Source organism: Mauremys mutica, chromosome 19 (assembly GCF_020497125.1).
Source record: "Mauremys mutica isolate MM-2020 ecotype Southern chromosome 19, ASM2049712v1, whole genome shotgun sequence".
NCBI classification, from domain to species: Eukaryota; Metazoa; Chordata; order Testudines; family Geoemydidae; genus Mauremys; species Mauremys mutica.
The window spans coordinates 11,511,298-11,532,731 of record NC_059090.1 but is presented as its reverse complement, the minus strand read 5'-3'; the positions used below and the strand labels follow the sequence as shown (position 1 = coordinate 11,532,731).

Here is a 21,434-nt window from a genome sequence, read left to right as displayed (position 1 = left end):
ATCAATTTCATGTGTTGGTTTTTGTGATCACAGGCACTGAAGAATTAAAGAGCATCAGTCCATGTTATCACCCTCCCCTCTCCCTCTGAATTATTTCTACTCCAGATTGCTAACATGAAATATTTCACCAGCATCAAGACACCTGTGATACAGTTAACACAGCACACAGAAGTGGGTAGGGATTAACAGAGTTTACCAGCAGATCTTATGGAACAAATGGTTTCGCATTACACCGTCCTCTTTCATGAATCAAGAGAGACATCTGGTGACTACATGGTATCACAGCAGATGGAATTTAGCTCTTCATCGGCAAGAAATTGAATAACACCTGAAATACCCCTCGCTCATGCTTCCCACCAAACCCAATTAAGAATTTGTCCAAATATCAGGAGTCAAGGCACCATAAGCTGATACCGTTTTTACAGGAATGGGCAGTTACTGAAAACCTGGGGGCTAAATAGACTAAATAAAATCAGAGCATCAGACATTTCACCTCACAGAAGAAGTGATCATGCTTCATAATAGCATGTGGCGTAGCAAGACATATTGTGTCCATTTTACAACTATGGGGACTGAACCACAGAGCAGTTAAGAGTCTCCCTCAAGGTCATATAGCAACTCAGCCTCAGGACCAAGAACAGAACCCAACTCTCCAGAAAGCCAGTCCCGTTCTCTACCCACAAGATCACGCTGACCAGTCAGATCATGAGTGGAGATGCAGCCTGTTGTGATTTCAGTGAAGCATTTCTCCCACAGGCTGAAAACTGGCAGAGGAAATGAAAACGGGATCAAATGAAGGAGACGAGGAGATCTCTTATGCGGTACCAATGCCTGGGTGTTCCCTCCAGTCTCATTTAACATCATCACTAATAATAATAATAATAATAACTGGAGATATACCAATCTCCTAGAACTGGAAGGGACCTTGAAAGGTCATCGAGTCCAGCCGTTAAAAGACAAGCAGTAACTAACAGGTTTCTGAAACATCTAGACATTGAGAAAGATTGTCAACTGTAACCTGGAAAAGGAAAAAGGATCATACATAGGAATCTAAACAAGCTAGAGAGGTAGGCAGAACAGCAGCAAGATGGGAAGCACTGTAGCCAAGCGGATACAACACTGTCCTGAGACTCAAGTTCTAGTCCCATCTCTGCCATTAGGCTACTGGGTGAGCTTGGGCAACTCCCTCCCCTCCCTGTGCCTCCATTTCCCCATCTGTAAAGTGGGGTTAATGATACTGACTTTTGTAAAGTGCTCTGAGATCTATTGGTGAAAAGTGCTATGTAAGGGCTAGATATCACCGTTATTGTTGAAGAAGTGTGAGGGTGTTCCTCTGGAGAAATATAACCTGAAACAAATATTCTAGAAGAGGAAAACCTGGAAAGAGACACTGAAAAAAAGGTGAAAGTGGACACCAAGTTATATATTAGTTTGCAATGGGATATGGCAGCAGAAACGGCCAATATAAAGGCCCAAAGCATCATATTAAAGAATGGGGAGGAGTAACAGTTCCCAGACTACTCAACTTTGGTGCCAACGCAACTAAAAAAATTGCACTTAACCACGTGCACCTTCTTACCGGAAAGACACAGGCCTACCGGAAGGACTGGGAAGATTAAAAGAGTCCAACAAAGTTCACTCTGATGGAAAAGTAAATTCCCAAAGAGTTTAAACAATGAATAACCACCTTTCTATATGGGTTTTGAACCTTCATATAGAAGGTACAAAAAGAGAATTCTGTCTATTCTATTGCACTCTCGTAGAAGGAGATCATTCTCTATTCAATGTTCTAGGCTGTTAGAGGAATTTCTATGGAATCCTATTAAATTCTACAGGACTTTTAAAAAATAGTGGCTAACCCATGACTAGAGGGTGATATAACCAATCACACAACTCATTCCACAATCTCCACCAGGGATAACCACTGGCATTCAGTACCAACTTGGACTCAATTCAGATATGGGGCCTTGAAGCGGAAGGCCTAAAATACCATTATTCAGACTCCCAAGCCACGGATACTCTCATGCAGAGGTGGGAGTAAAGAAGGAAAAACTGAGCCACCTCAGCAAGTTTTCAATAAACGAATTTCCACCATCACAAACAAACAAAAAACACACTGTTGTTGGTCATTCTGCAGCTGTGAAAACAAGTTTTTAGCGACATTAGGCTGAAGGTAAAATGAAAGAGCAGTACTGCCACCTAGTGTTATGATGAAATCTCTACAACTGATTTGCCTTATGCATATGACACAGGTCCAAAAAAATAAGGCTTTTGTTCATTTGTTATAGAAAGAGAATGGAAGATAAATCTGATAGTCTCATTCAAAATACCTTTAACAGCTGGCCCAGCCCCATTTACTATAAATAGGAATTCTGGATTTTATTTTTATTGTTCCTTGGTTTGTTTGTGGGGGACGGGGAAGAGTGTTTTTGTAAACAAACAGTGTTCGAAAAATGCCCATGTTCTTTTGAAAGGATTTTTTTAAACTATTATTCACTTCCAAGACATTTATAGCAGCAGCATAAAAGGAGCGAAGAGGCATGTAGTGCGTTGGAGCATGTAAGCTCCAAAAGATACAGAGTGACACCTTATGGAAACACGTAGAATTTATTAGAGATTAAACCAAATGGGATCTATGGAATTTCAAAAGAGTTCTACAGAAATGATATCTAAAGACTTATAAAATGCAATCAGAAAGAATAGTCCATAAAGCTTTTGAACCATCTTAAATCATTTGAAAGAAAAAAAATATATAACTCTATAGAAAAGCTATTTTCTATTAAAGAATTCCCCATAAAGATGGATGTCTGAACATAGCTGTAATTTATTAAATCTACTTTTTTGTCTAAATTGATGCTTTTATGATTTTATCAAATCTGTTATTAGTTCTATGTATTGTTACTGAAATAATGTTTCAGCTAGAAATGTTTTTAAAAAAAAAAATCAGGAATTTTTTTTTCCACAGAATTGTTTGTTAAAATGTGCCCCATTTTTTCTAAAAATTTCAAAGAAAGTTTCAGCATTATCTAATTTCAATTCAAACAGATGCATTCTCCATATGGCTAACTTCTGTAATCCTGCCCCAGGAGAATCTTGCCTCATTGGAAGAGGGACTTTAAGGACCCCCTTTACACAGCTCCATCCTTTTTACACAGTGTAAACGGGCCAGAGCAGGGACAAAACATCTAAAAATCAAGGAAAATAGAAACGGAAATTCAGAATCCCTTCATATAATTCTGACTTTTGGCTTCACCAACAGAAGTTTTCAATCTAACAAGATTTGATTGATACCCTACGCCAACTCCTGAGCTGCTCTTTTCTTTCTTATTATTTCATAGGACTCAGAGAGCTTAGAAGCTTTCATGAAATGAGTTTTCTGCTGACTACTGTTCACTTTCCTTGTTCTGCACTCACCTCGAGTACCTTATTACTAGAGCTGAGTAGGAAGTGGATTTTCCCTGGAAATTCTGGGATTTCAATTTTTTCCCCTTTATTCTGAAACAGATCGAAAACAACATCATTTTAAAATTTCCTGGCAAATTAAAATTCTGGAAAAAAAATCATTTTGACAGTTCTATAAATCAAAACATTTTGCTCAGATTTTGACTTAATTTTGTACATTATAAAAGAAGAAAAAATTGAAAAGAAAAGGTATTTCAAAACAGAAACAGTCCCGTTCCAAAAAAATTACTTTTTTCTAAACAGAATGGTGTCAGAATTGACAAATTTCCACAAAAAGTTTCACTTTTGACAAACTGATATTTTCCAATGGAAATAATGTTCTATTGGAAATTTTCCAACTAGAGCTACATATTACTATTGGTGCTCAGAAAGTAAAGTAATGGGTTGGATGTTTTAAAAATAAATAGAAGAAGAAGAGAATCTCTTCCCATTTTTTCCCCTCCTCACTGCCCTTCCATCTGCTGTTTATTCCTCCCTAATTTTCTTCTTCCTATTGTTTCTTTCTCTCCAGCCCTTTCTCATCTGCATCTCTTTTTCCTAGTGTGCAGATTCAACACTTCAGCAAAACAGAACCTCTTCCAAGGTCATATGCCATGAAGGACAGACAAGCTTTCAGTAGTACTGATTCCACAGCAGCAAAATAAAAGCTGCAGGGAGTATAGAGACTTAAGCGGGGCGGGAAATGCAGAATTAATGTAGAGTTCAGAAAAAGCCACAGAATTTTCAGTTTCCCCAAGACCAAAATGTTCTCTGATATTAAGTCATTCATAGTGCATACTAAAGCACCAGTGAGCCCCACTAAGCATTTGTATCATGTTTTTCACCTTCAAAACATATTATGAATTTGAATCGTGTCAAGTTCCGATTCTGGAACATTAAAAAAAAATCTTTCTTGCACAGGAAGAGTCCACAGCACGTTTATCTGTAGAGTAAAATCTCTGTACAAGTATCATAGATTCACATTTATTAGTTTAAATATGAAAAGAAACATCCCTGGCTACAACCTGAGCCTCAGTTAACATCACTTTTCCTCATTTGAGCATATTATCCTCAATGTCAACAGTAGTGAGAATAGGTTATGGACTGTAGCTTGAGTCATGTAAAAACACACGTACTCCACTTTACAACACAAGTAGTCCCATTGACATCAGTGGGATCATTCACATTGGTAATGTTTGCATGATCAGAGCCTGTCAGTTTAACTAAAGAAAAAGTATGTGTCATATAATCCCATTCATAAACGGAACAAGGTGGCCTCCTGTAGTAAAGTGGTCATCAAAGGGCTGCGTATTATGGCTTGCATCCATGCTGTACCTGTTTAGTTAGTGGGAGTCCTGCCTCCCTCCACCATATACCAATGCCATTAGAGTCTAATGATTAGATAAAGCAGCAAGTTCTCAGCCTGCAGCCGTATGAGTAGATTTTTGTTGCATTGAGCAGTTCCTTTACAAAAAAAAATCTACAATAGCGGAGCACAGAATTTAGCGAGCCAAGAGATCCCTTCCAGTCCTACATTCCTTAATTTTCCTGTCATCATCATCATCATCATGAAGAACCTCACACTGGACTAAAGCGAACACACTTTTTCATTGTGGTTCTATACTGAAGAAGTGGACTGGTGAGATACATTAGATGAGTCTTCCTCTAACAGCTAGCCCACATACAAGCTAAATGCCCATAACCACCACCAGAGAGTTACTGTTTTAGTTCAAGCAGCAGAGACCGATAGTTCTGGTGCTTTAGTTCCTGGGTTCCTAACCCCAGGCACAACCCATGGCTGAAGGCCATTGCATTGCCATCCAACCCTATGTACACATAGGGTGACCACATGTCCTGATTTTATAGGGACAGTCCCGATTTTTGGGTCTTTTTCTTATATAGCCTCCTATTACCCTCCACCTCCTGTCTTGATTTTTCACACCTGCTGTCTGGTCACCCTATGTACACAGAAGACTTCAGGGCCTACGCCTCCAGGAAGTACTAATGGTTTAAAAATTATTTGAAAGGTATATTTTGATAATTTGGCAAAGAATATAAATAGTGTTCCTGTCTTATTCCTAAATGGGAGTACAAATAAGAGGGAGGTGACCAGATTAGGGAGTTCAGACAGCTCTAGTTTTATACATTATGTAACTGTAACGTAATTATTCTGCCTCTCTTTTCTGTATATTGCAGCTTTAAGTCTCTTAGTTGCTGTGCTGTCTACAGAGACAGGCAGCCATTTTGTGTTTGCGTCAATAAACAGTTGCTGAAGAGTCTCATCCATAATGTGCTCCGGCGACCCCATGTTTGTTCACAAAGAGGTCTCTCCAAAAAAGTATGTGGCAGGTCTTCATGTGTGGGAAAGATATTAGCGTTTATGGATATGGTATCCACTGGTGAATATGTATTTCAGGTTCCCCTCTGTGCCAATCCACAGATCATGAGTTGTTAAAGCACACAATCATGGCTCCTCAGCTCCAGCAGTGCATGGTTTTAGCCCTAAAGGTACCCAGTTCAGTCCCTGCTGTGTTAGATGATGGCCCACCACACACACACACAGTGGAATCACCACCAGTCACTCATATGAAAATACTACAGCATTCTGCAATAATTGCCTAAAATAATGCAAAATTATCATTGTAAGATTCAGTGTTTCAGACCAATACTGCAGTGTTAATTTATTTTTATTTTTTAAGGGGATTTCAGCATCTTATTCTTGCCAGTTTTCTAAGAGCTATTCGGGTACTAAGCAGTCATATGTCCTCTTGCTGTTATGGCTAAATCCTATCTAATAGGTAAGTTTTCTATATGGTATTCAATGCAGCCCCTAGCAGAACATTGTACAAAATAATGCCTCAGATTAATTCAGGGTGAAATTCAACACCCACAAAGGGCCCGCACAAGATTTTATACTCCACCTAAACTCTTAGATTAAGGAGATTAAGTGCTACATTTTGGCTGGTACAGTTCCTCTACAAAAGGTAAATTTAAACAAAGTCTCCTATAATTGGCTATCAATGCCATAGTATAATGTTGGTTTAGCTGCTGGATTAGATACATTAAAACGCTACAACCTAATTCCATTCATTGAGCAGCATGGCTTCTCACAACCTCAAAATGAATTGTGTAATGAGAGTAATTTCATTTAATGTCAGGGTTCTGTAGTTTTTATACAAATGCCACAGATGTTGTGGTTAACTTTAGTCATTAACTATGATCCGATTCATCTTGCTCTGAATGGTAGCAGAACAAAGTATGAACTATCAGAATTACTATCAGAAGGGTGAAGGGTCAGCAGAGTTTAGAAATTTGCCACCTTCATGTGTTCATTATCTTGGATTTATCTGAAATGCTTTGCTTTGTAGGAATCAAGTTGCTTCTGTGGAAAGATCAAAATCTTGACAAAAGGGTCAGCTTTGATACACAATGCATGTTAGTATGATAAAAATTACGACATTAAATTTCTCAGTTAGTTGTCACAGTCCATGAGTCAAAGTGCTTTGTTATTAATTGACAGATTCTGTACATTTGTAAGTTTGTAGAAATAAAGACATATTTCAGTAAAATTATTAATTACTGTATTAATGTAGTATCAACAGTTGTGCCCCATTGTATTAAGCACTGCACAGCGTCACAGATGAGGGCCACTGCATCTGTATGTCCTCTCATTGGTCCAGCCAGGACATCCAATCTCAGGCTTCCAGCTCCAGAGTCGCTCCCTTTCTCTCTTCCTTCTGACCGAAGTGTTTCCAGGATGCACAGTTCACTGCCTTCACTATGTTATCCCCCGTAGAGACAGCCTGTTGGCTGGCTTGCCTTCTCTTCAGAGACCGGTAACAGAGTAATTGCCAATAGTTATGAATTACCCCACAGTTCTTTTTATGTGAGCCCATTTTATTCTTAAGGTAAATGAACTACAGAGAAAACGTTAAAAACAATAAAAGAACCTGCATACATGCTAATAGGCTTAGCAAGCATCATTCCAGCTCTAACATGGTCTCTGGCAGGATCAGTCCAACACTGCACCCAAGAAATGTCCTTTGGGGACACAAGATCATTACAACTTGGAGCTTAAGCTCAGAACAAGCACAAGCTCATAACATGGTAAGTCCACCCTTTATACAGTTCAGGGGTCCTTGTTGTGGAGTTTCCAGGAGTAGGTAATTAGTTAGGGTGACCAGACAGCAAATGTGAAAAATTGGGACAGGAGGTGGGGGGCTATAGAAGCCTATATAAGAAAAAGACCCAAAAATCAGGACTGTCCCTATAAAATCAGGACATCTGGTCACCCTGTAATTAGTAGGGCATAGCTATAAAAAGGTACATTTGAAGTGGGTCATTGGTATTCCCCTTGCCCCCATATACTTCCTAGGAAAGCCACTTGTTCTAAAAAGCCTTTGAAGTTCTCAGTAGCTTCCAGAGAGTGCATTAGTCAGTCTCCTAGAGAAGGGACCCACTTGCAATTCCACAGTAGCACACAAACAATTGCATCTTTAATACAATGAACTCCAAAGAAGTTTAACTTAAGTCAATAAATTTCATTCAGGATATTGCGAGAAACTGTGTCACCTCTCCCTCCTACAGAAGTGGGTGTAACAAGGGTGCTGATCGGCACCCACTGACTTATTGCCTGGATGGCTGTTTTGCCATTACTTTTCACATTTAACCCCCCCAAAAGTATTACAAGCAGCCATTCTTTGGAAAGATAAATATGTCAAGGCTGTCTCCCTGAGCAGTGGCCCTCAATCATGCACTGCTTTTAACAGCAGATGAGATGGACAAGGGAGAGTCGCCAAATTCCTTTCTCTGCCCCTGCTCCCCTGAAGTCAGGTCCCAGGGCTCACCTCTGCTTCTCTGAGGGAGGTAGAGGAGTATTGGTCCCCCACCCATTGAGGTGGCCTTTTGTTCTCCACCTACTGTGTTAAGGTGAGCAGAATGCTCCCACACACACCCAGCTCAACATGGTAAGTCTATCCCCAAAAGGATTGAATAGCTCAGATTTCCTTTCATCCACCAACCACACTCTTATCTAGATGTTCTGTACACCCTTCTCTCCAAACTGGGTTTCCTCCAGCATGCTTTCCGTACTGTCAAACAGTGACAATTTAGCACATGGGGTTTTTAATTGTGTCTTTGAAACACTCCACTTTAATCCTTCCAACATAAGAGTGGTATTCATAAAGATACATACCCGGTCTTTAAAAAAAAATCCTAAATGACTAAGATTTGGCTGGTCTAAGGGCATTATTTGCAAGCTCTTATAGATTGGGGGGCAGCCCAGAAAACAAGGAATGAGAGTCTGTCTTACCAATCAAATGAGACCTTGGCTCACCCATGCAACACCCATTCAACAGACACTGGCCTTACAGCAATTAGCCTCATCACCAACAACAACATACCCCCAGGGACATTTATGGAGCTTGTTAATGGGCAAGAATTTGAGCAAGAGTTTAAAAAAAAATTAAAAAACCACACCCCTAAGGAATCAGGGTTTTTACCAGAGATGCAAATTTTAAGTGCAGAGAAGAGCTGAGGAAATGCCCCTGCCTCACCCCTAAACTCCAGGACAGACCTTGCAAGCTGCGCAATGGGGACTGATTTCTACACACCATTGCTTTCAGTGAAGCACCACTCACATCAAAGGCTTCTCCCCCACAAAGGAGCTTGCAGATTCCTTTACTTTATGCACTTACTAATTTCCCAGGTAGGGTACGTATTCTTTTTATACACTTCCCGTTATCATTTCCTTATGATGTCTTATTTACTTGACTCTGTTTCACTGATAGAGAAAAAACCCTGGTCAGAGGGAAAGACCTCAAAAAATAAAATCACTTAAAACTAAGTCTTTCCCTCCATGAAACCTGGTAAGTCTGTTATAATGGTAATAAACTAAAAGGTATACTGTGCCCTAAAACCAATCTATAATACGCCACAAAGTACAGAGCTCCTAAACCTGGGATAGAGCCACTGGCACCTGGGATTAGTTTTCCAACAACTTTTTAAAACCCTCTCTTCCTGTGGAGAATATGGATTTTCTTTTTCTGTGTTTCAGTGGGCCATGGGCTCATTTACCATGTTTTGAAATCACCCTTACTCAAATTAGTACAGCTTATAGCAGAGTAAATCTCCAAATTACATAGAAACTCAGCAAAGAGATGCTTATAAACACTGTAGCTAACCCACCCACTCTTTGCAAACCACCAAGGAAATTGTTTTAAATAATATTGCTTTCATATATGGGATGTGTTTGGTGTAGAACTCAAAGCACCTTAGCAGGCAAGCATTAGCCTCGTTATAGTTAGGAAAACCAACGTGCAGAGAGAAGAAATGACTTGCCCAGAATCACCCTGCAGGCAAGTGGCAGACCTATAAATAGAATACCAGTCTCTGAGTTCAAGTCCAGCTCCCTAACCACAGACTCCTCCAAGTATTCTGAGGTAATATTGGAAACACACCAGACCCCACCAATTCTCTGAGGGGGAAAAAATGGAGGGAAAATCCAGCACTCTTTATCCTTTCCATCTTAACAACCGAAAACACCGCAAGAGCAAGGAGACTAATGTAGCTTACAGACAACAATAAACTTAAACATTAGTATATTTCCTTTCTTTTACACATAAGGCTCTTCTTACCTGTTACAGAGACTCTGAAAAGCAGGTAAATGATGTCTAACTGCCAAGGCTCACAGGCTAGCTCTGTTCCAGGTGTCTGAGACAGTCACTAATTGCAACAACCACAATCACTGCAAATGTTTTTCACCTGGGCAGAGTGCCATGCCCTGAAGCTCAGGGATAGTCAAGCTCAGAGGGTGAGAGGAAAGGATTATTTTTAAATATCATTTTTTTTAAAAAGGGGAAGTCATTTGATTCATCTTTTAGAATGTTTTCTATGGTAGGTAAGCTGTGTGACCGTCTGGCAGGCTTTACTGAGGTAACAATTACCCTAAAGCAGTTTGGGGGCGCACCTTGGAAGTAAGCTCCTACCACAGACAACAATAGAGCGTAAAGGTGATAATGGATAAGGGCTTCAGGCCCTGCCATGAAATGAGTTCTGTGTGGGTTTGGTGAGGTGAGAGGATTTAGAGATGAGGTAAAGGTGGTGGAAAGAAAAAAGACAAGCTGGGAGGGGGGTTGTTAAAACTTGGTCTGACTAGAAGTGCTTTTACATTTTTGTCTCTCACTATGTTAAAAATTTCATTTGAAAATGTGGTGTGTGTTTTGCCCCCCTCAAGCATCCCCTACAGCACTGGAAACCTAAGCACCGCAGCAGAGAATAAAACAGAGTGTTAAAAGAACCTGCCCATTGGAGAAATCCAAGCTGAGTAACCTCCTTGCTTGAGCAGGGAAAAGTGCACCGGACTTTTGAAATTCATTGTAAACAATCCAAAGTGATGCTCGCTATGCAGGTAAGGATTTTGATTTGCATCCCTAGCAACCCCCCTAAAGAAGATTTAGTTGCAAGGGGTTAATGCAAATTAAGGAGTAGGTTCGGCTTGCAGGATAGGGTTATAGGACGTGTCTGGTTATGAAACATGGTGATTTTGCTGCTACTGTGTCAGAAATTGTCTTCCTGTCAATCAAAAGGAAGAAAGGAATAGCTTATTTGTGAGGGTGCCAGGCCACATTGGGTAAATAATGGTTGTGTAAATTAGGGGGCTGGAATGGAACTGGAGCTGGTAGGGGATTTTTCAGTGAGACATTTTTCCATAGGAAACTCATTGATTACTTTAAACTGAAATGGTTCATGGAAAGGGTTTGTTTCAACGAATACCTTGACCAAAAAATGTTGGCAAGTACATTTCTGAAATGAATAACTTCTGTTTTCCTCTTCAAAATGACTTTTTTCATTTAAAATTTTAAGCTAATTACAGGTTTAAATAAAAAATGGTTAAAATCTGAACCAAGAGTTTTTATTGGCCCAAACTAAAATTTTGTTTGGTTTGTCGGTGAAATTTTTTGAGATTTTGACTTTTTTTGTCAAAGTTTGGGATAGGAACATTTTTTTTGAAACCTCAAATATTTTCCCTGGATGGGAAAATCATTTTCTACCTACCTCTAGCTGGGACTAAAGGGTCACCTTTAATGCCCAATCTCTAGACTATTCTAAATATTGTGTGTATAAATTAGCAGAAGTTGCTTATTCTTGGCTACTGTAGGGCAACCTCTTCTCCAGATGCCATCGACCCAACTGTTATGCAGGCCCGATGGAGGCTAATCCATAGAAGAGATCCCATCTCTCCAAATGGGAATAGGCTGCTAACTAATGCCAGTGAGATGGCAAGCAGTAAAAACATGGCTTTTACACTGGACAGAGATGCCGGCTGGATCTCACTGAATGGTGTATTGATATGAGCCATGATCGTGCTCACTTATTAAAGTTGCAGTTCTGACCTGGGTAGACTAACTCAGTGTTTTCACTGAAGCACATGGTTACACAATATATTCTTGTAGACTTTTAAACTAGAGCCAACAGAGTAACTGGGTCAGGCCTGGAGCCTGCAATACAGTGCATGTTATATGTGAAATTTTCTAGTGATAAGATGGACTTCAGTCAAGTAAATTTTCTCCTGGGTTTTTACTGTTGCATGCATTCCCTGTAAAAGTAAAACAAATGCATCAGTTACAGCAAAATTGATGGGACCAATTGCAACCTCAGATGTACAGCTTACGCCAGAAATTTCAGCATCTTGAATATCTGCTCCTGTCTGAGCCTACACCTTGCTGCAAATCTGAAGTTCAAATCTAGCCCTTAAACCATGTCTTGATCTTCTCTGCAGATTCTTTTACTGCCTCCTTGAGAAGCTATCTAGTGCCTTTCAAATGGTGGTATGTGATTGGCACACAGTTCACTGTAAGTGACATCTTCGATTGTATTTTCATTTGCTAATTGCCTAAGATTCTTTGGTTGCTAGTTGTGATGATATTGTTGTTCCTTAACGGTGAAACAGAGCTCGCTGGTAAAGAATATTGTGACGCTGGCAGACCAGGTGCCAACTCTTGCCAAGGATGTAGGCATCAGCAGAGCACTGACGAATTCATAGCTGGAAACAAGAACAGTTCACTTGTATGTTAGTATTGTTCAGGATAGGTATTAGACTTATAAGAATGTGTTTAGCCTCTATAAAATGATTGTAAATTGCTGCATGCCTTAAACTTATAACGTCTGTATCCCATGTTATAAAATAATATACAAATTCTGCTTTATAATTGTAAAAATGCCTGCTCTGAACTTTGGAACCCAGACAGGAGGAGTAATTCCCCCACCCATCAAGAAAGAATATCAAAACTAAATGAGCTATTGTGGAACATCAAAATATAAAGACTGGGTTAATGAGCCTCTCACCCATGAAGGTGCTATATGCAAGAAAGCCTGCCCCATCAGCTTGACTGCTGGGAGAAGGGGATAGAAAATGTTCTCCTATCCCTATTTTCTCTCTCTTTTAATGTTTGGGCCTTGACAAAGCCAGAGACACTAAACCGAATTGACTGATTACTACAACTCTGTCACCTCTTGGAACCACAGACAGTAACTCGTTAGAGTATATAAATTGCCTGCTTAAACCTGAAAATAACTCTTTCCTAGTTAATAAATCCTTGGTTAGTTTACTATAGGCTTGGCTACAAGCCTTGTCTTTGGTGTGAGATCTAAGGTACAAATGGACCTGGGGTAAGTGACCTGAATATTTTGTGATCTTTAGTGTAAGTGACCATTGATCACTAAGCCCAGCGTGCCTGGGTGGCCTGGGCAGCAGGTTGCTTAGGCTGAGGGAGGCTTTGCCTCCCCAAACAGCCAGGCATGACCCTGCCTCCTGCCATGACATTCTCTGCATGCAGCTCCAGCACCCTAGTACTCAGCTGCAGCCCTGGGCGCCCGCCTTCCCATGCTCCGGAGCCAGGGAGGCTGCGGCCCCGGGCGCCCGCCTTCCCATGCTCCGGAGCCAGGGAGGCTGCGGCCCCGGGCGCCCGCCTTCCCATGCTCCGGAGCCAGGGAGGCTGCGGGCCCGGGCGCCCGCCTTCCCATGCTCCGGAGCCAGGGAGGCTGCGGGCCCGGGCGCCATTCGGCAGCCATCCACCCTCCTCCCCTGCTCTGGACTGGGGATGCCCACGCTCTGGAGCTGGAGCACATTTCATACTGGGGCAGTGAAATCAAACTATAAAACATAACCCCACTTTGGGGTGTCTGCCCTGCTTTTTGACAGTCTGCCCTGAGATTGACACTCATGGTTGTGAGCCACTCCAGACACGATGGCAAACATCATAAAGGATTTTTTTATAATGAGGCCATTGGACAGAGATTAGGTTCTCCCAAGCTCTGTAGTTTCCAGACTGACTACATACAGCCTGTGCTTTCTAGGGTCTGCCTTCACTGCACAGTTAACTCCAGCTCTTACTCAGGCATTGCCCCTACCATCCACACACACAAATCTCTCTCATCTAAGTCTGGGAGTGCTTTAAACTTGGCCTAATTGAGGGTATAGACTAGAGCCCAGGTGCCACTTTCACTTGGGCAGGCAACCCACCACTTTGCAGTGAGGGTGCAAGCTACATAGTCCTCTGCTGCTTTCCCACAATTTCCCCCATGTGCCCAGAAGGATAGACAATTTCTCCCACCATTGGTGGCGAAGTGGTTGAGCTTGCTGCAGCACAGACAACCGGAGGATATGCCCCCAGAAGCCCTAGTGTGACATGTGGGCAAGTGCAGTGCTAGTGAGGAAAGAGACTAACCCAGTGCTGAATACCTGAGTTAACTCTGGAGTGAAACCATATCCCTATTGTTTTCTGAAGTCCCTACTCATTATGTTCCTAAACGTTCATAGAAAGGAGTTCTAGTCATCCTACAGTTATGACTGGACTGCATTATATTTAGAACTAGTCAGGAGTTTTCTGACGAAACAATTTTTCATTAGAAAATGTTGATGCATCAAAACTGAAATGTTTCAGGGACTCTGTTGGTTTTGATGAACTCCCTACAAAAATAGTCACCTGGTTTCCCATCAGCTCACCTGGCAGGCTGCTGGGGAGCCCACTGCGCTGGAATTGGGGACCCCAGGGCTTCCAGTGTCCATAGCTTTGAGGCAGCCTTGTTATATAAACTGCCCCAGGGTTAGGGAACTCTGGGCTTCCAGCCTTCCTGATGTACAGCTGGGAACCACAGCTAAACCAGGAGACTGGGAGCTGGCTTAACTATGGTTCATTTTTCAGTGTCATTTTTCATTTTTAATTTTTCAGTTATTTCAGAATGAAATAATGTTAGGTTTTTATTTCCTCGGGAAATTATGAAAATTCTACTTATTCTAAAATGCAAGGTCATTGTTTTCAGCTGGAAATTCTGACTTTTGACTGGTGCTAATTTAAATGGTTCGACAATTAGCATTTCTTCTGCTACAGAACAATGAACAAAAACAGTCAACTTAAGTTAGCAGTCACCATGAACAAGCTTCTGCTCATGTTGCATCAAGGCTGTTCTGCTAGGAACATTTATGTTCCAAAGAAAGAGATGATGTAGAAATTACAGGAGTGGTGAGAGGGTGATATTGCAAAGTCTGCTCCTAAATAACCTCAGTAGTCTGCTGATTTTTTCCATGCTGATCATGACTCCTGCAACATCTCGGTTAAGAATGCTGAACAGTGAGTGACTTTCCACCTGTTTGGAAAGCCTTGCAGCAAGTCTGAGTAATGATCATTTTCTTTTTTGAAAACAGCTGCAGCTAGGAATATATTAAACTGCTAAAGATTCTGTTGACTAATAACCCCTCTGCATTTCTTATCTGTCTGGTAGTGTGTTGTAGTCATTCGTATACTAGAAAATTTCATACATCTGGTAGCTCAGTAATGATGTGAAATGGTGTGGGTTTTTGTCAGCTTATAAAACATTTGTGTTTCAGGTGCAGAATTTAAAAAATAGATCAGAGGTTTCTTATGGGCAGTTTAAATAATAATAATCTGCAATGGGAAAGAATCCTATATTAATGCTGCTCTCTCTCAATGGTTCTTGCTTGTAGTTGACTGGTTACTTGTTAGTATGTTCTAAACTGAGCACTAGTGTCTTACTGCATTTGTAACACCTTTTTAAATAGGATCAACAGGCTTTTTAGAAAGTGGTACTTCCTAATAATGAAAGCACTGGGCTATCTTATTTGACATCTGTGTGTGTGTGTGTGTGTGTGTATAGCATCATGAGTGTGCCTGCAGCATTCTACAGTAAGTAAAGATATGGTTCCTGTCCCATCAGCTTACTAACCAAATTGTCTCCCCCGTTGTCCTGTGGTTTTTTTATGATCAATGTGTGATAGCTCTGTGTGCGACCTTGGGCAAGTAGCTTAACTTCTCTGTGCCTTGTATTTATTTGTATTTATTATTTGTATTACTGTTGCATCTAGGAGCCCCAGCTATGAACCAAGTCCCCTTTGTCCTACGCACTGTACAAACACGGAACAAAAAAGGCAGTTACTTCCCCAAAGACCTTACAGTTTCATTATAGGACGAAAGAAAACCGTTGGATAAGGACTGAGGAGGAAACAATGAGACAATATTGTCTAAATAGATAAGATAGACACAGGGTGGGGGAAGGGATAGAACACCGAAGCAGAGTGAACAATGGCAGCAACCGTCATGGTAGTTCCATGACTTGTTGTTTTGTTTGGGGCCAGGGATGTTTCTGGTGGGTTTACTTAGGAGGAGGTTAGCTAAATGGAAAGAGAGGGGGAAAAGGGACAGAGGGGGAAGAGCAGATGTGGAGTGAAGCTGGGGGTAAAGAGAGACTGTGAAGAGGGGATGGGAGGGTTGGAGCAGCCCATCAGCACAGGCGGAGACAGAACACGGTACAGACAGTTCTGACTGGAATAGCCCAAGGTCCCTGCTTTTGCCCCTACCTGCTAGAATCTCTGGCTGGCTCCTCTCTGCTCTTCTCCCCCAAGGACACATGGTGGTTTGGGAGTGGGGAAGGGAGGCACTGCTTGGTTCCTAGTGCCCCCAGAGTGTGTGGCGGGAAGAGGGTCTCCCCTGAACAGTTCTGAGTCCAGTAGGGTGCTTGGAGGAGGTTTGATCCTATCTGGGTCCCATTTTACCCCTGACCCACAATGGATTGGTCCCTGCTTTCAGGGCCAGCCCTTAGACCAAATGGCATCCTAGGTGAGGAGCATCTTTGGTGCTTACACACACACACACACACTTTGTTAAACTTTTGAATGCTTTATTTTTATTGTATTTGTAGGCTGTTTCACGATTTCCATGCATGATTTATCCATGTCATAAAGACAATAAATTTGCACGCTAGGATCTGTACATCTATATTTATTCATGCTGTATATAAGCAAATAAAAAACATTTCCTCTAAGCTTATAGAAACTTTTTAATTTTAAGAATAACTGACATGTCTTAACATCAAGAAATTGAACTGTGCACCAGCATTGGGTGGACCAGTATTAAATGGCGTTACAATAGGTGACAGCCTTAGAATGTTAACCCTAGTCCTTTAGTTTAAAGGGTTACTTTTCTCGCCTTCAACCTCGCAAACTGAAGCACAACATCAGAGAGACCCAAAAACTGGCCAATGGCATTTTCAAGTAATTGTTACTGCCTAAAACCCAGGCTATGTTGTTCTGTACCAGATATTTTCCCATTGAATTTGCCCCTTGCTGCAAGCTGGATTGGAATTGAGCTTTTCGCTTCCTATACTCAGCTCCTGAAAGTGTCTTTGGAATCATCTTTTATTTTCTACAGGGGGAAACAAGGAGAGCAAAAGTCTCTGTTCCTCAGTCTTAGAAAGACATTACATGTTAAGCATGGCAAAAGGAGTCACAGTATTTCTTTTATGTTGTTGGGTAGATAAGGATTTGACAGATATCTCTAGTGTCTCATTAAATATGTCCTTTATTAGTCGCTACTTATACTCTTCAAATCTTAAAACACAAGTATGCTTTCACAATTACACAGTAAAACAAGGGTTCGCAATATCGCAGCTGGGCTCTGACTTCACTTCATTCTTACATCTCATTGACTGGCGATGCCCGTCCCCTTAGACACCCACCAGGGCATGGCTGACAACACTCTAGGAAGCTCAAGGAAAATGTAGTTCTCGGAAAGTCTGGAAGGTTCCACAAGATTCTGCAAAGGTCCAGGACATTCTAAGAGGTTAGTGAAAAGTGAATCCACATACATAATACCTCTGAAACCTTCTACTTCAAACATTCTTTTTTCCCTTTTGTCGCTAGCACCAAAGACAGCACCCTGAGCCCTGGTGCAGGCTCCCCCACCCCAGGTGGTCACCTGGGTCGCCTGCCTTTAAATCCAGCCCTGCCTGCCTTGGCTGTAAACAAGGTGTGCTGCTCAGCTACTTCACAGAGTTGCTAGGGGAAGTGTCCCTCATTGTTAACATATCTGGAATCTGCATGTGTAACTCCACTCTTTGATTTTCCCTGATGTACTCTTTGATATGCTCTTTCCATATTTAATATTTCAGGGAATAACATATGGGCCAGGTTTAGGTCACATTTAGCATTAAAGAAAGTTAAACTCACAAGGAAACTTCTACAAACTCCTGTTGAGGTAAATGTTGCTCAGTTGTTCCTCTTCCCTGTGAGTTGAAGCTACGTCTTCAGTTTGTCCCTTCTAACAAGCAGCATTAGATAAAAATGCCATCTGTGTCAAGATAATGCAATGTGCTACCATGGACCTGATACAAGTTAAACTTGTGAAAGTCAAGACACTGCCTTTTTAATTACTGGGCTGAATCACCCATCCGGTTTTAATTTAGAAAGAGAATCTGACAACTGAGCACATATAAAGAAGTGGAATTCTGCCTGGACCAAATACAAATTTCTCTGTTGGTCACATTAACAGTTTACCATAATATACTGCTAAAAATGTGTTTTAAAAATAGGCTAGTCTCAAAAACATTTCCAGGCAATGTTAGTTCATTTGATGTTTGGTGTTCATGTTTTCTTCCCAGATAACCATTTATTGTAACTCCTGATCTGTGTAGTGAGAGTGGCCACAATCCTGTTAACCAAAATCTCGTTGACAGAAAGCATTATGTAGTGTATTGTGAGGGGTTTTTTGTTTAGGTTTGGTTAGTTTTTTCATATTATAAGTGAATTTGCTATGGGCCTGATTCTGTCACCCTTGTTCGGGTTGAGTAGCATTCTACTGCATGAGTACTCCCACTGAAATAAATACAGTTCATAAAGTTACCGGTATTACCCAGCATGAACCGGGGGTGGCAGAATCTGGAACTTTATTATCAGATCAGAATGTCCTCTCATTGTGTGAGGTGCTGTATAAATCCAGAACAAAAACACAGTCCCTGCCCTCAAGAGTTTGCAGTCTCAGTCATCATGGCATTTAAATCTAACCTGCACTGTTTTCATCAGAAACACTGTGGTCATAGCCACTGGCTTCACAAGCGAGAATGGATTTGCCATGTCTTCATCATCTGGAGAGCTTTGCTATTTTAAAGCCAGATTGTGAATCCTTTGGCAAAGAGTTACTTTTGCGAGTAATGTGGTGATTGCAGTGGGGCTCCTTGTTGAGTGCCTGCTCACCAGTCTGAGTAAGAAATTCACAATCTGGAGAATTTACATATTGAGTTGATTGCCCCTTAGCATTCATGTTGTCCAGGCTGTTGGATATTCCCAAGGAGGAGTAAATGATTCCACCACCTGAGTCTGAATGAACTGCTTGACTCCTGTTAAATATGTGGGAGCCCCATGGTACAGTGTCTCTACATATTTATCCCTGAAATGGAAAAAATAACATGAGTACAACTTCATATGTGCACTGTGTTGGCTAATCCTGCAACTTCTGCTAGCAATGGAAAAATCTAAAGGGATTAAATTTGTTGACAAGCAACACATCTGGCTGACGGACAGCACTGGACACCAGGGATAGACATCTGTCCTAACTTAACACACCAGCTGGTGCATTCGTCCAGCTCTAATTTATCCAGATGTGTTGCATGTGGACAAATACAATCCTAGTATCCTTGAATAAATCAGAGTAGCGCTTGGCCCTGGTTTTGTTTCTGTAGATTTTAATTTACCCTTAAGTGGTCAATTTAGATAAATATAGTCTGTTAGCTGTAAACCATCACTGTCCTGTAGAGGGCAGTGGTGTACATATGCACTAAATTGCTGTTCATAATAATAGCTATCTATTAAGGTTTGTGTGGGGGGGAGGTTGTTTACATGTAGAGAACATTAATTTTTAAAATGGATTGTGCATGTATGGGCAGTTCCATATTAGAGTCCTGTTTAGGGTGACCAGTCAGCAAGTGTGAAAAATCGGGACAGGAATGAGAGGTAATCGGTGCCTATATAAGACACAGCCCCAAATATCAGGACTGTCCCTATAAAATTGGGACATCTGGTCACCCTAGTCTTGTTAAATAGTCCATAAACTTCCACCATCATTCCTGCATTGTTACCATCTTTATGTACCAGGCTGAAATTAGGTACCCTACTTAGCAGGTTGAAATTTTGTGATACCTTTCCTGTTAAATCTACAGTTTCTTCATCTCTAAATTCCATTTCCAGATGTATATTGGGGGAAAAAATAAATAAAACTGCCACTTATTAACCAGCTTGAAGTACTGCAGTAATTTGTGTCTGTAGAAGGCAGGATAAAAGACAACTTGTAATGGCACAATTATCACTAAATAGAACTTCCTAGAAATGTGGTGATCAGCTTTTTTTGTCTGTCTGATGGAGAGGTATTCTGTTACATTTAAGAAAGTCATTTCCAGTAAATTTACCTTGAAACTTTTGAAAAATGGTAAGATTCCTGTAAAGGGAGGAAGACATAAACAGAGATGGGTCTGAAGAGCAAAAGTTCTGAAACAGCTCTAGTGATCTAGATTGTTTGGAGCTGATTTTTGGAGTTCATCTGTAGAAGCGAATAATCTGAAAGCAGTTCAGACCCAGCTTTTTAAAATCTCTTTGTAGACTTGTTCTGCAGTTAAAGATGTAATAGTCTTGTGTGTTTTTATTTATATTTATTTATTTTATGTATAGATATTTTATAAGACAGAAAAATTAAACCAATCTTGTAATTCCAAACACACACCAAAAGAGCTGCAATTAGGAGGCAATGCATCTTCTCCATTGCATGCTATGAGTGTTTCCCTTGCTGCTTATACATTGTTTAGCATATTTATTTTCATGAAGGTTTTTGTTAAAGATTGTTCATTGCGTAGATGAATTCTTGTTAGCTTGTTGTTGCTGACTTGGGAAGCATTGCATATATCGGAGCCCCATTTGTAAGAGAAATAGAGCACTTTCTGATAAATACTGTCTGTCATATTGGGAATATTTCTCAATATATATAGCTGTGTATATTATATGGTCCCCATAAAAGTACTATCACAGTCTTTAAAGTATTTATCCTTTCAACTCCCGTGTGAGGCAAGGCAGTGGTGTTATCCCCATTTTACAGATGAACAACTGAGGCACAAAGGCTAAGGCCCAAATCCTGATCCTCAAAGATATTTAGAAACCTAATTTCCATTGCTTTCAATGGAACATAAATACCTTTGAGGATCTAGGTCCAAGTGATTTGCCCAAGGTCATACAAGAAGTCTGTGGCAGAGTAGGGAATTGAACTTTTAACTCCTGAGTCCTAGGCTAGTGAGCTCTCTTTTCTCATCTACACACCACATGGAATAGTTTCTATTCCCTTTATCTTTGTAATTGTACAGTTGTTGCCAATATACAACTTGAAATTTGGTCTGTGTGCACGTGTGTATGCAGGCACATCTGTATATATTTCTCTATATATGTATGCCATATGCCCTAATCTTGCTAACACTTATGTATCTGAATAACTCTGCTAACTCTTATGTATGCGAGTAGTCCCCCTGAGTTTGCATGTGTTAAGTTACTCATGCTTAAGTGATTGCAGGATCAGAGCCATCAATCATCACATTCTGAACTTGGGAAAAATTGGATGAGAACTCCTCCTAGAGTAATGAGCATTGTCCATGGGAATAGACACAGG

General features: G+C 40.8%; 1 long non-coding RNA gene across 1 annotated transcript in view; it reads right to left on the bottom strand.

Annotated features, from left to right (window-relative positions):
- The window catches only part of LOC123353098, an 80,332-nt gene extending 70,134 nt beyond the window's left edge, over positions 1–10,198 (bottom strand). Inside the window, exon 1 of the long non-coding RNA XR_006574399.1 lies at positions 10,077–10,198. This is a non-coding gene — a long non-coding RNA (uncharacterized LOC123353098). The remainder of the gene's footprint in view (positions 1–10,076) is intronic.
- Between the last annotated feature and the right edge of the window lie 11,236 nt (positions 10,199–21,434).